The sequence below is a fragment of the Dermacentor andersoni genome, chromosome 1 (genome assembly GCF_023375885.2).
Source record: "Dermacentor andersoni chromosome 1, qqDerAnde1_hic_scaffold, whole genome shotgun sequence".
Lineage (NCBI taxonomy): Eukaryota > Metazoa > Arthropoda > Arachnida > Ixodida > Ixodidae > Dermacentor > Dermacentor andersoni.
In genome coordinates, this window is record NC_092814.1 from 330,522,002 (window position 1) to 330,535,931 (window position 13,930).

The following is a 13,930-nucleotide window of genomic DNA, read 5'->3' on the forward strand; positions in this document are numbered from 1 at the left end:
TAGTGGAGGACTCCGGAAATTTCGACCACCCGGGGTTCTTTAACGTGCACCTGAATCTAAGTACGCGGGTGTTTTCGCATTTCCCCCCATCGAAATGCGGCCGCCGTGGCCGGTATTCGATCCCGCCAGCTCGTGCTCAGCAGCCTAACACCATAGCCACTGAGCAACCACGGCGGGTGATAAAATGGAACAAATACATGCATTCTTTCATCTTTCGAGGAAGTTCAACACAATGCGGTGGTAATCCTTGGAAACGTGAACGTTGACACACATTAGTCATATTAATTATACAGAACTACTTAATTCTTTCAACTTTCGCAACAGGATCAACATTAACTAACCTGATTGACTAATGCGTCAGCAATAACAATTGACCTATGTTGCCTAGCACTGAATCGAAAAGGAATGCTGGCGTTTACGATGCACCAATATCAGATCACCTTCCTGTTTTTGTTTCCATTATTTACGTAAGGAAAAAGAGTGCAACGTAATTGATAATGCTAAGCAACACAGATTACAGCTTACTGCAGAACAACATTCTTGCCATTGACTTTGATAATCTATGCTATAATGACGTCAATATTGAATTTCAGAATGCAATAAAAAAAATTTTCCTGTGCCGTCGACGATAGCCGTTGAAACGTAACTGTACGCTCATAGGAGACTCCATTGAGTCCCTGGGTGACGAATGAGATACTTGCTTTACTGCAAAAAAAAAAGATTTCCGCTTTGACAAATGGAGGGCCAGATAAACATAAAGATTACTATTTAGGCCAGTTTAAAATTTTAAGGAACCCGTATCTTTTATGAGAGCACGAAAGCGAGAATAATAGTCCACTCTTACTGAAGAAACTCAGGGTAAGTGTAAAAGAACTTGGGAGATCGTAAACAAATTGTTTGGAGATCTGCCTTCAGAACGCGCTGTGGATAACTTTAATTAACATTTCGCAGAAACCGGGTCAGTATTAGCAGTGCAGTTCTCTTCCAAGAGAAACCAATACCTTTCGCACTCTTATTGAATACGTGATCTGGTGTTCACAACGTTAGAGGAAATTCAATATGCTGTTGCTAACATGAGCACCAGCAAAGCAGCGCGGTTAGTGAAATCTAATAGTGGTATCCTGGGCCCCGTCTTATCTCACGCATTTAACCATTCGCTGCGTACGTCAAAGTATGCCTGTTCTTTAAAAAAGCCAAAGTCGCACCGGTATATGAAGACGGAAATCGCTCTGATCTTTCAAGTTAAAGACCTATATCTGGTTTAAGTATTCTCAATAATATTTTTGAAGAAAATATTGCAAACTGAAACTATTGACAGCGCGGAACGGCACGAACTACACAAGGAAGATACACGGACAAGCGCTCTGAAAAGCTTAAGCATATCGCGGCCCGCGCTGTAACCGCCCTACCTGCGTCCACCAGTATAAGGAAATCATCAACATACCTAAATGCTTTTTTTTTTTCGTGTGCAGTGCAAGGACCACTCCCTGGCATGTGAGGCAGCACTTATCTGCGCTTGACCGCTCTTCTCTCTTGTGCAGTTCGTGCCGTTTCATTTTAAGTTTCAGTATGGAATACTAACGTGTCCAACGTACCGTCCATGTGAAAGTTATTGCAAAACGTGTACGCATCTTTCTTGAAGAACGCCATGCAATTTTCCCAGACCAACATGGATTCGAGTCGCATCACTCCACTTCAACAGCTGTGCGAACTTTAGCAGAAGAAATTACCACGGCATAACACAATAACCTGCTTGCCGTTGTTCTTTCCCTTGGCCTAAAGAAAGCTTTCGATACAGTAAATCACGGGATTGTACTAATGAAATTAAAACACTACGCTTTCCACGTGAAATTTTTATACTTATTTGATAGTTACATAAGCAAACGCAAACAAGTGGTCATAAGGCGGAATCCTTCATCTTTTTTATTAAGCATAAAAACGAGAGGTACTGCAGGGATTCGATCTCGGACCCTCGCTGTTTTCGCTGCCCGGTCGACCGATTGTTTGCAGAACCGTGCGAGCGTCCACAGGCCGGCCGGTGTTGCGTTCTCCAGGGTAGCGTACCTCACCGCTGCCGACCAGTTGTTGCGACGCCTGTTTTTAGAAGCTCGACCGACGTTACTATTGGGTAGGGTGGCGTAGAAGTGTCCGGTAGACTATGGCGATCAGGCAGGGACGAGATGATTTCTAGTGCGAAACTTGCACGGTTCATTCAATGGTTGGTGAAACATGAGAAGAAGAGAATGAAGTGAAAAAGTACATTGCGGGGCCCTTTAAATAGGCCCACTAAAGTCGTAGGCGGGATCTTGCTGACGTCAACGTCACGTGATATGCACTGAGTTCCACGGTGCTCGGCGGCGGCACCCACTCACCCGGCGACCTTTCACGAGCCCGCCTCTGCAGTTGGCGACCAGTAGGTCCGGCTACTCAACAATAGACCATATTCACACTATCAATCAGGTGATCGAAACATGTGCGGAATATAACCAACCTTTATATATAGCTTTCATTGATTACGAGAAAGCGTTTGATTCAGTCGAAACCTCAGCAGTCATGGAGGCATTGCGGAATCAGGGTGTAGACGAGCCGTATGTAAATATACTGAAAGATATCTATAGCGCCTCCACAGCCACCGTAGTCCTCCATAAAGAAAGCAACAAAATCCCAATAAAGAAAGGCGACAGGCAGGGAGATACGATCTCTCCAATGGTATTCACAGCGTGTTTACAGGAGGTATTCAGAGACCTGCATTGGGAAGAATTGGGGATAAGAGTTAATGGAGAATACCTTAGTAACTTGCGATTCGCTGATGATATTGCCTTGCTTAGTAACTCAGGGGATCAACTGCAATGCATGCTCACTGACCTGGAGAGGCAAAGCCGCAGGGTGGGTCTAAAAATTAATCTGCAGAAGACTAAAGTAATGTTTAACAGTCTCGGAAGAGAACAGCAGTTTACGATAGGTAGTGAAGCACTGGAAGTGGTAAGGGAATACATCTACTTAGGACAGGTAGTGACTGCGGATCCGGATAATGAGACTGAAATAATCAGAAGAAACAATGGGCTGGGGTGCGTTTGGCAGGCATTCTCAGATCATGAACAGCAGGTTGCCATTATCCCTCAAGAGAAAAGTTTATAACAGCTGTGTCTTACCAGTACTCACGTACGGGGCAGAAACCTGGAGGCTTACGAAAAGGGTTCTACTTAAATTGAGGACGACGCAACGAGCTATGGAAAGAAGAATGATAGGTGTAACGTTAAGGGATAAGAAAAGAGCAGATTGGGTGAGGGAACAAACGCGAGTTAATGATATCTTAGTTGAAATCAAGAAAAAGAAATGGGCATGGGCAGGACACGTAATGAGGAGGGAAGATAACCGATGGTCATTAAGAGTTACGGAATGGATTCCAAGGGAAGGGAAGCGTAGCAGTGGGCGGCAGAAAGTTAGGTGGGCGGATGAGATTAAGAAGTTTGCAGGGACAACATGGCCACAATTAGCACATGACCGGGGTAGTTGGAGAAGTATGGGAGAGGTCTTTGCCCTGCAGTGGGCGTAACCAGGCTGATGATGATGAGGTCCGGGATCGTAGGCACTTATCCTTTTTCTAGGTGACGTTGGTTCGCGGAAGTTCTCCTGTAGAGCTTGCCAGTTCGTGGAAAGTACGTCTGGTTGTGGATAGGCGGCTGGTCCATTGTCCCAGTTGCCGTCTTCACGAGCGTGCCTCCGCTGGCGGCAGCCCGGGGTCCTGTCTGGTTCACGCAAAGGGTTTTCACGCACACACACAAAGGGGCCTGTGAACAGTGCGGGGCGTCCGCCAGACCGGCGTCCACTTGACACAACCACCGCAAATTAGGCATCCATCCTTCGTTACGCTTAGGCATGCACACACACGAAGGGGCCTGTAAGCACTGCGGGGCCCTGCCAGACCGGTAAATAAGGAATCCACCCTTCGTTTCGATGAGGCATGGTGGTAGAGCATCCTTATTTTGTCCGGGGTGTTACACGCCAACCGTAACACCGGTCAGCGTCTTCTAACCGCGCAAAGCGACGAGATGAGCAAGAATAGCGCATGCGCACTAAGTTGACTGGAAGCCGTCATTTCCGATGTGCCAGGGAGCTTGCACCAAGTTAATCATGCCAGAGGCTGTGTCGTGCTACTGAAAGGGCCTTGCAGACGAAACTCGCGCTTCCAGTGAACTTGGTGCGCATGCGCTAGTCTTGCTCGAGGGTATTGGGGGTATTATATCTAGTATGGGTATTAGAATAATACCGATACTAGATATGCTCAACACAGTGCCACGGTGTTTCGTGAAATGGAAATTTTACCTTTTTACATCTTACGACATCAAACTGCTTTTACCATCCATGGCGTCATTGAACGCAATTTCATCCCCGCCTAACTAGATGCGTCACTTTACATAATTTCAATCTTTCACCGACTAACAATGTTTATGGAAAGCAAATACTTCAATTTAATGGAGTGAAAGTCTGAAACGAGATGCCACGCCACGTAAAAAAAAAAATGATTTTCCAGTGCACCTAAATACCTGCTCCAGTAAAAATGCTAAATCTAAGCACTCACACAGATTTTTTGTTCTAGGTTACTTTTCATTTTGGTCATTGAAATATTTTTGCTCTCCACCGTAAGTGTGATTGGTATGCATACCTTATTTTTATTGTCATCTATTAGTATTGTATTATATTGTAGTCGCAGTGTATGTAGCACTATGCTGTAGGTTATGTTAATTGTATTATCATGTGTTTTATTCCTTGCATGAGTGGCCCTTTATTGATTCACAGTTCATGTTTTCTTTTTCGCGTTTATTTTCTTTCTCAGTAGAAATAAATGTTTCATTTGTTGTCTTTGTAAAATGTATTGATTGTACTTACATATTAAAACCGTGAAGTGCTCTCCGGCATCCTGCTTTCTCGCAAGCCTAAAAAGGATACGCTATACCTCACTACGCATGCAACTTGAACGCTACTGAGCCAACAGGCAATCACAAATTATCGAGATTTATCTCGAAGCAGTGATTTACCGTACTTCTCCACGACTTCCAATGTCAACATGGAAATTCTCCGAAGTTGGCACAAAAAGAAGAAAAAGGTGCTCTAAGCGACGGATGCACGTCCTTGTTATGTCTCGGGACAAGTTGTGCGCGTAATTCGCCTACAATGACAAGGTTGAATACACCTTAAAAAGCCCAAATTGGGTACAGTGCTACCAAGATTACTGCATGTGCCCGACCAAGTGACAAATTCTTTGCTAAGGAGCCGTCGTATTTCCCTTGTATTTACTGCAATGGTTCACTCTCCACCTCCCATATGGAATGTGCCGCTGCGATAACAGTTTTGCATAGCACATGCCTCCAGGCCCTTGTTTTTCAAGGGCTCTGAGGAGGCAGTAGTGCTCTAGCATATCTTATAACCTTATATATTTTTAGGCATCGTATCATTCTATTTAAATGCATCTTAATGTTCATAGTACACGTCATAAGTCATGGCCATAATCTTATTATACAGATTTTGCGCACTTTAGGCAACCATTTTTAAGGCCCCTCTACAGCCACGTCACACCAACTTCATCGAACTCATGATTTCACTGCAAACTCATTAACACGGACTTGGCGTTCTTTGGCCATACTTGGCCCTTGCGCCATAAAGCATCGAACATTCATTCATTCATTCATTCATTCATCTGGAATGTGTGGTATGGAATCCTGCCTGAATTTTTTTATTCTTTTAAACATGATGCCACTCTATCATTAACGCGATAGCGTTAAAAGTCCCGCGTCGCAATAAATCAGGTATCGGCGTCGGACACCGTTCAGAGACCGAACATGCCGAAATGAATAACATAAATGTTTTTCTGGGTTCAAAATTGATTTATGAGGTGATCGCAACTTTTACGCAATATGTATAATTCTGTTCTATACTTGCAGTCTATCACATGTGTTGTGTGTTTTGGCTGTTCGAAATATCTGACTTTATATATGCGTACGTGTACTGAACTCATACACAAAACTTTGCGATTCATGTACTGGTGGACTGTGCATCTTTTTATTCATCCACTGTGCTACTGAGTGTCATATTTTGTGTCCCTATTCTCCCTTTTTACGCAAATTCGTTTCCTTTGCCTAGTGACAAGGGGCAGCTGGTGCCGCCATAAAGGCGCCAACCTCTCCTAATATTCATTTCAATAATCATTAAAAAAGACCACCACAACCACGCAGAACCTCCGCGTGGAGCAGATGCTTTAGTGGACTAATTGAATTCCTCAAAGTAAAATGCGTCAGAGAAATCGCAAAGCATGACCTGAAGACAACCTACAGACATGATAGCGTCGGAGTTTAGTTTGAATATACCACTAAACATAATTATGTTACGCGGACGCTCAAACACAAACTCTTTTCCAGTGTTTCTGCCATTCATAGAGCGACGCAGCGCGCACCGTTCCTTGCAACACCATCGCGGTCGCCTCCGCGCATGCGCGAGAAAGCTGTGCTTCCCGGGAAGTGTGACAAGCTGTCAGGGATCTGTGGGTGCTGTTGCAAATGGGTCGCAAGCCCCAAGGGTAGCGTTGGCCTGGCGGCCTGGGGCACAACTGGAAGCATCCGAAGGTCCTGGCAAAGCATGAGTCGACTGCTAACAGAACAACTTGTCTATTCTAGCATCGCAAAAGAGCGGCCGGTCAGGTCGACCGAAGTGGAGAGACGGGAGAGCACGTTACTCGACGGAAGAAATCGGAGCCTCCCTCTTGGCGTCCGGGGGCAGCTGCTTTTATACTCTCGGAGTTGAGGGCAAGAAGGAACGCCTCGTCAGAGGCGCACGTGACGGCGCCGCTCGGGCACGTTGAGACTAGAAGGTGACGCATCCGCCGGGCCGGCGCCGGTCAGACCTCCTCGCTTCACAGTTGGGGAGCTCCTCTCCCCGGCTGCCGCGCTTTGACAAGCGTGGGCACCAACATGCACACACACACACACGCACACACGAAGACACGTGGCATTGAAACATGCCTGGACGCGCTTGGGGGAGGCGTTACGGCAGCGCTGAACGGGCCAAAATGTCCGCCGCTTTGAATGAAGCCCCGGCGTCCGTTGCATCCGCGCCGGCTATACCGCGCGTCGTAGGCGAGACGTAACAGTGCTATCGCGTTCCACTCCTAAAGGCGAAGCTTAGGTGTTCTGCAAATTTTATATCTCGATTGTTCACATAAGTTTCTGGAACTGATACTCCAGGGCTATGCGGGTGTCAGCGTTTGTTTCTTTTCGGCAGCGCGCCTGCAAGGAACACTATCACTGAACATCATAAAAATCATGTTATATGTAATATCAAATGGAAAGCCATTTTGATATAATAAAACAATAGTAATACCAAGAACTGCTACTTGATGCATTGCGTATATATTACTCGTACAGTTCTTTCGCAGTTTCTGGTGGCACTGACAGCGACGCTGAGTACGTGTGCTGGCGCACGCCTCTTTGTCGCTCTATATACGAGTACACGTACCGCAAGTCAGCGAATATTCTGCGCCGTTCCGCGTCTTCTCTTTCTACTAGCGAATATTGTTGAAAATGTTTGCACCATGTACCCCAGGCTTGAATAACATTTAGATGATGATGATGATGATGATGTCCTTGATGAGCTTGGCGCTTACCCACTCGCGGGGATTGGCCAAGAGTCGGGCAGACTTTGCTTATGTGTTCAGAAAATGGAGGTAAAATCTAAAATTTTGTTACATGAATTTAGGCGAGGGAAAATCGAAACGGTTCAGTAGATTGTCATGCTACGTAGAGGAAAAAAAAAATAATTATCTATAATATATCAATAAGGCAATAGAGGAGGAATGAATAGAATAATACGGTCATCAATGAAATCGGTTTGATTCAATAATAAATTTTTCTAAGGCGAAGCACACATTCCTGTGTGAGTGCCCAAGCACAGACGCTCCGAAAGACAGTAGTACCGGAGTGTTCAATGGCAGGCCAAGCTGTCGCACTGTAATTTCTAACGTCATTTTTCTCATGGAGGAGAAACGCCGGCATTCCAGTAGGTAGTGCTCAATCGTCTCTAATGCATTGCAAAAATGGCACAATGGGGATATTGCCAGACCAGATCGGTGCATGTAAAAATTTAGAGATGGGACTCGACAACGTAGTCTCGTTAATGTAACTTCCGTTTGTCTTGTTTTGCAAAACTTCCTGCTCCAAGGGAATTGTAAGTGGCGTAGTTCCAAGGATGATTTGAGGTTCGATTGAGATGTTAAAAGGATGTATCTTCTGAACCTGGCGGACGTGATAAAGCCCATCGTTGGAAGAAGGGGAAGCACTGGGCCGCTGATAGAAGCCTTGGCCAAGCTGTTTGCCACCTTATTCATAAATATGCCTTTGTGCCCAGGTACCCATATTAATCGTAAACTTCTCAAATGACTTGGAGCCAGTGAGTACAAAGTTTTCAATATGTGTGTCTCGCCGGGAGCAGTAAGTGAGGTGCACAGCGACAAAGAATCTGTGATTATTACCGCCGTTGACCTGAAAGATTGTAGCTTTCGTAAAGCTAGGACAACAGCTAGGAATTCCGCTAGGTATATTGGAGTGAAGTCGGGAAGCCGAATAGAAAAAGACCAGTCCAATGATGATGAGAAGATTCCAACTCCTGCCTTTTCTTCACTCTGCGAAGCATCCGTTGCTATAATTACGTTAGTGTGGAGTTGATTCAAGTGATCCTGGAGTAAGCCGTTAAGAATATGCGAGGGAAGCTGCTTTGCATTATTTGGGTATAGGTCATCATAAGTAATAACTAGTGAATTTGAGATGCTGTGTTCCGTGATTATATCATTTATATTTACGTCTAACGGATTCAATAACGATTGCGATACAATGACTTGTGGCGTGTGAAACCGTGGCCATCTGACTCCAAAAAATTGGACTCGTTGTTTGATGAAGATGGACTGGGATCTTCTTAGTGGGGATTCATAGAGCCTTATAAATGTTTGAGCGGTAAGTATTTTAAATCTCATTTCAAGGGAAGGTAATCGTGCTTCCTTGTAGAGCACAGCGTTGGCTACAAACTTCGGTAGCCCCAGACATAAGCGAAGCGCTTCCCGTTCCAGCAAAACTAGTGGGCGTAGCTTGTAAGCCGCGACGCCGGAGAATAACACACAACCGAACTCTAGTATAGGTCGAATATACATGCGGTAAATCCTTATGAGTGTGTCTCTGCGCATGCCCCATCGATAATTACTTATCCTTCGTAATATCCCCATTGCACGAGAAGCTTTCGAAGTTATATGTTCAATATGCTGACGCCAATCAAGATTACCATCATAAATAATTCCAAGGTACTTGACCTTTTCCACTTGTGGGATAGTGGAGTGACGGTATGAAAGGGATATAGTAACTGGGTCTTGTAGGGGAAAGACAAGAACGGCACTCTTACTCACATTAAGGGACAAGCGAATATTGTCCAGCCATGCTTCTAGCTCGCATAAGTATTCCTGTAAGCATTCGTACAGTGACTGAATATCACTTGCTGATGCAAAAAATGCTATATCATCAGCGTAAACGTACGTGCTTACATTTTGATGATGAGGAATGGAGCTGAGTAGGATGTTAAACAGCAGCGGGGACAAAACTGCCCCTTGAGGAACCCCGCGTGTTTGTCTGAATTTTCCCGATGAAATTCTGCTTTGTGCACAGTAAAACTCCCTGCCCTGCAAGAACTCTGCAGTCCACGTCACGAAGTAGTCTGGCAATCCAATATCCTGCATCCTCTTTATTAATAAAGGGTATTCCACACTATCGTATGCTTTAGAAATGTCTAATGTGACTAGGGCAGCATATTGTTTTTGGTAACGAGCCAACTGAATTCGGCTTTCTAGGTCGATATGTGCGCACCAAATGGACATCCCTGGTCTAAATCCAATTTGGCAGGGGCTCAATAATTCTCTTGTGGTCACAAACTAAACCATACGTGCGTTTAATAATCTTTCTATTAATTTTACGAAATTTGATGTTAGAGAAATAGGCCGAATATTGTCTAGGACATACCCTTTGGTTTGGTCTTTCAGCAGAGGAATCACCTTCGCAATTCTCCACACAGGAGAGAACCATGCATATTGTACTGAGTAATTTATGGTATCTAACAAGCCGTTAGGAGCGACTTCAAAGAGAAGTTTAATCATCTTGGTAGTGACTCCATCGGGACCTGGGGCTGCAGCTGGTAAACAGGAAACGGCTTGGGACAATTCTGCCATGGAAAACTCTTCGAAATTTTCTTAAGTGTCCTGCGCGTAAGGAGAGAAGGGAAGAGAGGTAGCGAAGCGGGTCTCTAACCCTTGCGCGATTACATTTAGGGAGTCAGCTTTTTCACTTGTGGTTAAAACTACCGACTCCCAGTTCAAGGGGCGTGGAATCATTTTTTGGGATCTTAAAAACCGAAATAATGCACGCTTATTATTTGCTTTCGAAAGGGATTCGAAATGTCGGACATTGTAATCGTCTTTTGCCTTACCTACCGTTCTTTTAAATGTTCCAGCAATAAATTTATAGTTTTTCCAGTTTTTCGGAGATTGGTTGTGCATGAGTTGTTTCCATGCAGCCTTGCGTCGCTTGTAGTCCCGCGAGCAATCGTCATTCCACCAATTTGTAGCAGCAGTGTTTTTACATGCCTTTAACTGGAACTCTGATCTTTTGCGCGAAGTATCAATTATTGAGCAAATATCCTCGGCTTTCAAGGGAGAATTTTCCATTGATTTGAAAGTAGTCCGCAAGCAATTTTTAAATGTACGGTAATCCACAAAAGAGTGGATTCGAGCCTGCACGGTGGACTGCGGAGCTACCACTTCAAACACAACAGGCAAATGATCGCTTGTCGTCCCGACATTCACCGTTTCCCATGCGGATGTGGGAATACCTGGACCTGAAAATGTAAGATCCAGCACAGATCTGAACTGTCCGCGAAGAAACGTAACTGATCCCGAATTTTGACACGAGAAGTTATTTGTGATTGCCCAGTCCCATAGACGCTTTCCGCACGGGTCTGTCCTGGATCCCCATGATACATGATGAGAGTTGAAGTCACCTGCCAAAATTATATCTTTACCGCACTTCGCCATAACCGAGTCCAGTGGGTGTGTATCCTGCACACCCGAGGGAAAGTATATATTGACTAATGAGAAAGGCCTACTGCCAGGGAGAGTAATTTCTACTGCTAGAATTTCACACTCTGGAGACATCAGCTGGAATGATATATTTGCCCTGTGGCAAAACTTGCTTGAGACCATAATTAACAGTCCCCCACCTCTCGATGGGCGATCTAGGCGAAAGGACCTGAAATTGTGCAGAGAAAATTGTTTTTCAGGGGATAACCAGGTTTCTTGCAGTAAAATTACATCTGGAGAAATTTGAGACGATAGAACGTTTAAATCTGTAGAAGCAGCGAATAATGATCTGCAGTTCCACTGCAATACCCTCATTTACCTTCCAGTGATGAGAGCACCGCAGAGGCTACAGCGTCCTCCAATATATTACCTTTCGGTTTGACTTCAGGGAGGATTTTCTTGGATTTACTAACTGAGTGTGAAGTGGTAGCCTCAAGGGGAGAACACCTCCTTTTATGTGCCCTCACGTCAATTTCCATGTTTGAGGTATCTGGATAATCAGGGTTGTCTGGGCTATTAGTTGCCTTGGTTGAGGTACCTGCGACAGACCTGACATGCTCTATATGGGTTGCGGACGCAATTGCTCCATTTTCCTGAGAGTGGGTTAAACAAGCATTCATGTCAGAGCATGATGGCAGGGCAGTAACACTCGGTAATAATCTTTCTAACCTTGAGGTAACCAGTCCATTGAAGCATTCCGTGACGCTTTCTACTATGCGCTCCATAATTTTAGCCATAGACTTTTCAATAGCTTGTGCGATTACCTCTGACAGGCTTCCATCAACGACAGCTTGGGTTCGTGCTGTCACACTCGCATAACCATGGGCTCTTTCTTTTACCGCCGCAATTGCTTCTTGACGTGAGCAGCGCCTTTTGTCCATAACCTCTTTTATTTGGACTTCTTGAGTTCTCGCAGGGCAGTTTGAGTAATCAGCTTTGTGGGCTCCACCGCAGAGGCAGCAAGAGTCCGACTCGGCCGAGCAATTACTATCGGAATGGCTCCCGCCGCAGACGCAACAACGAAGGCTGGATTTGCAACCACCCATGCTGTGACCATAGCGCCAATAATTTCGACATTGTAATGGACGCGAGGCAAGCGGGTCTACTCTGAATATTAGAGGCCAGACTTTTATCTCTGTAGGGCAAGACGTACCTGCAAACGTGGCAATTACTGACTCAGTATAGGGATGCGTGTATTGTCCACCATTCTGTTGCACCGGTAAACAGAAATTACTCCAGCCGCGGAGAGCTTTTCTAGGGTCTCTGTCGGACTTAAGGAGGAGTCTACACCACGAACTATTCCCTTAGTGCAGGCAAGATGCGGGGGAATGAAGGCACTCACTTGCATCGATCCAAATGATGAGCACTTAAGTAAGTCGTACACACACGCCTGGTCTGGCGAACGGCAAACAATCCCACCTCTGCCAAACTGTCGCACATCAGTGATGTGCAAGTAGTGATGCGTTGCCGCCTGATGTTCCGCCTGCACTGCCTTCGGGTTGTTGAGCCGGATGGCTCCTCCATGCAGAGGCACAATCGCCACAGGAATGCTGCTCACCCCACTACGAAAGAAAGCTTCAAGAGGCATTTTATCAGGTGGTAGCGAGGCCGACCAGGGCGGAGATCGCCCCGAGCCGTCCCCTGGAGAACATTTAGACATTTGTGGCTCTATCGCCGTAGCAGACAATGTAAAGTTATCTTAAAACCCTGCTTGGTAACTACAAAGCTGGACTAAATCCGCCCGACACTTAGCCAAAACCCCGAAAGCTCACTGTTGGGATCCGAACGACTCCGAGCGGGCTGACGAGGGGGCTTCGACCAAATACAGCGCGTCTGCGCGGGAATGCTCGCGGAGAGCGCCTGCCCAGATCGACATACATTTAGATGACCGAAACCTGTGCTTACCGCTATCGTTTTGCTTAAGGCGTTGCTTTATTTTTCTTTTAGTTGGGGGCGGGGGGGGGGGGCGTCAAATTCGGCAAATTAGGAATTCAGTTCTAAACTCGCACACTTGGCGGTGTTTGATGCTTCACCGTGAAATACCAGGTGCCAAAATCACATATCTATTGAAACAAACACACGAAAAAAATACAAGGTGATAACACGTAGAGTCCTCATCGCGTGAGCGGCTAGCGATGCTTTTCACTGCTTTCTTTCGTGGTGTATGGAAGCGTCCTGCTCGACGCACGTTGCACGTGGTACGCGCTTTCAGCTGGTCACATTAGCAAATCACAAAAATGTGTATTTTGTGCGTATTCGAACAAGTCAAGCACAGCACCGTGGATGTAGAGTCGATAGTTATGTAGCGAATAGAGAAAAATGAAGAAAGGAAAATGCCACAAACCCAATAAAAGTAGAATAGTTTTTTTTTTCGCTTTTCTGTGTGTTTAGCTTTTTACGCTGCCGGCTTCCTCCCTTGCCCAAGTGCTTTATATTATCCTGCATATGGCGGGCCAGCAGTCAGACATGGCCCCCACGCAGGCCTGTTAATTATACTGTTGACAACATGTGCGTTCGATCAGCATAATTTTATTTGGTGTAAATGCAAAAGAGAAGTCCTACGTGAATGCACAGTTTACATAGTGGTCGTGCTGCTACAGTCAACATACTGAGAGGAATAAAATTGGTTACATCGAGATCATGCCGCTCGATCGATTGCATTGCTACACATTTCGACAAAGCGTGTGAAATGTGAATACAGGTAGTACCGCATAAGACATGAGAAAAACAGTTAAGGTCTTACAAGACTTCTTGTAAGAGACATATTAG